Source organism: Amia ocellicauda, chromosome 5 (genome assembly GCF_036373705.1).
Source record: "Amia ocellicauda isolate fAmiCal2 chromosome 5, fAmiCal2.hap1, whole genome shotgun sequence".
NCBI lineage: Eukaryota > Metazoa > Chordata > Actinopteri > Amiiformes > Amiidae > Amia > Amia ocellicauda.
The window spans coordinates 38,317,807-38,320,977 of NC_089854.1; the positions used below are offsets into that span (position 1 = coordinate 38,317,807).

General features: G+C 41.8%; 1 long non-coding RNA gene across 1 annotated transcript; it reads right to left on the minus strand.

Moving 5' to 3' along the window:
* Nucleotides 1-268: 268 nt before the first annotated feature.
* LOC136750591 (uncharacterized) lies at nucleotides 269-1,774 on the minus strand. Its single transcript, XR_010816902.1, has 3 exons — nucleotides 1,589-1,774; nucleotides 1,248-1,339; nucleotides 269-930 (listed from the first exon to the last, which is right to left on the minus strand). It is a non-coding gene; the product is annotated as an uncharacterized LOC136750591 (long non-coding RNA).
* Nucleotides 1,775-3,171: the final 1,397 nt, after the last annotated feature.

Here is a 3,171-nt window from a genome sequence, read left to right on the forward strand (position 1 = left end):
AGCAGTGAACCGGCGACAGGGTCATGGGCGGCCAAGGCTCATTGATGCACGTGGGCAGTGAAGGCTGGCCCGTGTGGTCCGATCCAACAGACGAGCTACTGTAGCTCAAATTGCTGAAAAGGTGAATGCTGGTGCTGATAGAAAGGTGTCAGAACACACAGTGCAGCGCAGTTTGTTGCGTATGGGGCTGCGCAGCCGCAGACCAGTCAGGGTGCCCATGCTGACCCCTGTCCACTGCCGAAAGCGCCTACAATGGGCATGCGAGTATCAGAACTGGACCACGGGGGATTTGGAAGAAGGTGGCCTGGTCTAATGAATCATGAGTTCAAGGTGTTGACTTGGCCTCCAAATTCCCCAGATCTCAATCCAATCGAGCATCTGTGGGATGTGCTGGCCAAACAAGTCCGATCCATGGAGACCCCACCTCGCAATTTACAGGACTTAAAGGATCTGCTGCCAATGTCTTGGTGCCAGATACCACAGCACACCTTCAGAGGTCTAGTGGAGTCCATGCCTCGATGGGTCAGGGCTGTTTTGGCAGCAAAAGGGGGACCTGCACAATCTTAGGCAGGTGGTCATAATGTTATGGCTGATTGGTGTATAGTGACATTTGTAACCCTAAAGCTACAGTGTTATCGCATTTTCTTTATAGTGCAGTCAGAACCTGTTTACATTCATTCAATTAGAAGGGTTTGGAAAGATCACTATCCTTCATACCTGGTTCAAGGTGCTTTGGTTAAAATATTGCTTTGGCCAACTATTCCCATTGATGTCATTGAGAACAGGGAGGGGATTGTTAGCAATTATCAGAGACGTTTTGATCTGGTTGGCTTCAGAGGCCCTGTACATCAGTGCAAGCTTTCTTCTGTGGCTTGTCATTCTTCCTTCAAACATCTGTAACTTCTTGCTCAAGGTCTTATCCTCTGACATCTAAGGTGAATCAAGTACAAAATGATTTCTAGGTTCAAGAACACTATCAATCTTTTCATTATTTCATTCAGCTTTATGGAGTCAATACAAACACACATACCGACAGGCTCAAAAAAAAAAAAAAAAAAAAAACTGCCCTCAGCTCTGAAGGAATGGAATATGATGCGTTTCATGTTGCTACTGATCAAAAGCTGCATCAGTTAAAGTTAAAGCAAACAGCTGGAGCACTATATCCTATAGCAGTATTTTTCTCTTTAAAAAAAAATCTGCTTTAAAAAAACTTTACATACATTTCACTTTCATTAAATGGTACCTACTTTTTGGGAGGAAGGAGATGTGGATTCAATATGCTTCAGTTTTAGATGTGACTGCTCTCTCAGAATTTGCCAGATTTCTTCAGAGTCAAAATCTGAAAATATTAGTTAAGTATATATATTTATATGAAACAATGATCAAATCCTTGCTGTTGATATTTTTTTATATACAATACATGGAATTCAAAATAACATTTCTAAAAGGCCTATGTACACATCTTAAACTTTTAACATTTCTCCATTGCTTACATCCATTTCTTGATGTCCTAATCAGTGGGAAATTGGTGTGCAAAATCATATTAAATTTTTGGGTCTTTCACTTACACTGCTCTTATAATTCTTACCTCTTGCCTTTTCATATATCTGATTGGCTCCTAAGGATATTTGTTCCTCCAGAATAACTGGGTGCAGGTAAGCTTGAGCTAAATCTTCTCCTAAAACCCTGCAAAACATACATTTCAATTTCTTTGTTATTTGTTTGTTTTTAGTTAACTGGTTCTCTAGCATATGCTTCTATTGCTGGTACAATACACACCGATCAGCCATAACATTATGACCACCTGCTTAATATTGTGTAGGTCCCAAAACAGCCCTGACCCGTCGAGGCATGGACTCCACTAGACCTCTGAAGGTGTGCTGTGGTATCTGGCACCAAGACGTTAGCAGCAGATCCTTTAAGTCCTGTAAGTTGCGAGGTGGGGCCTCCATGGATCGGACTTGTTAGTCCAGCACATCCCACAGATGCTCGATTGGATTGAGATCTGGGGAATTTGGAGGCCAAGTCAACACCCTGAACTCATGATTCATCAGACCAGGCCACCTTCTTCCATTGCTCCATGGTCCAGTTCTGATGCTCACGTACCCTGACTGGTCTGCGGCTACGCAGCCCCAAATACAACAAACTGCGATGCACTGTGTGTTCTGACACCTTTCTATCAGAACCAGCATTCACTTTTTCAGCAATTTGAGCTACAGTAGCTCGTCTGTTGGATCGGACCACACGGGCCAGCCTTCGCTCCCCACGTGCATCAATGAGCCTTGGCCGCCCATGACCCTGTCGCCGGTTCACCGCTTTTCCTTCCTTGGACCACTTTTGATAGGTACTGACCACTACAGACCGGGAACACCCCACAAGAGCTGCAGTTTTGGAGATGCTCTGACCCAGTCGTCTAGCCATCACAATTTGGCCCTTGTCAAAGTCGATCAGATCCTTACGCTTGGCCATTTTTCCTGCTTCTAACACATCAGATTTGAGGACAAAATGTTCACTTGCTGCCTAATATATCCCACCCACTGACAGGTGCCATGATAACGAGATTATCAGTGTTATTCACTTCACCTGTCAGTGGTCATAATGTTATGGCTGATCCGTGTAAATACTTGCTACATTAGATTTCATATATATATGAAGTCTCCTCTTGAAAGAGTGGCTTAAGCTTTTGAAAAAAAAATACATAAATTGTTTCCACAAATCCCCCTCAAGTAGAAAATAATAATAAAACATTATTTTGTTAACTGAAATGTCATATTTAACCATAATTAACGATCACTGGTTAATGACTAGTCTGAATACCTATCATATGGAATTACTTTGCACTGAATTCTTCACAGCTGTATGAACCTAGAAAGCCTGGAAACAAGTTTTGAGGTGAAACTTCTCATTTCAACAGAGTCCTCTGATACAACCACCCATAAGAGCCATAATAAATAATTATCTATAGGTCTTGTACTTTTCCCTTCATGCAAAGACACACAAAATATAGAGCCATTCATTATATTCTTATCACCCTCCTTTGTCATTTATATTCCATGTGTACATGTAACAACAAAGACGTTTTATGTCAGGTATGTGGTCGTGGAGTTAAACTACACCAATATGAGATACTGACATAAAATAACTTTTGAAAGAATAACTTTTATAAAGAAA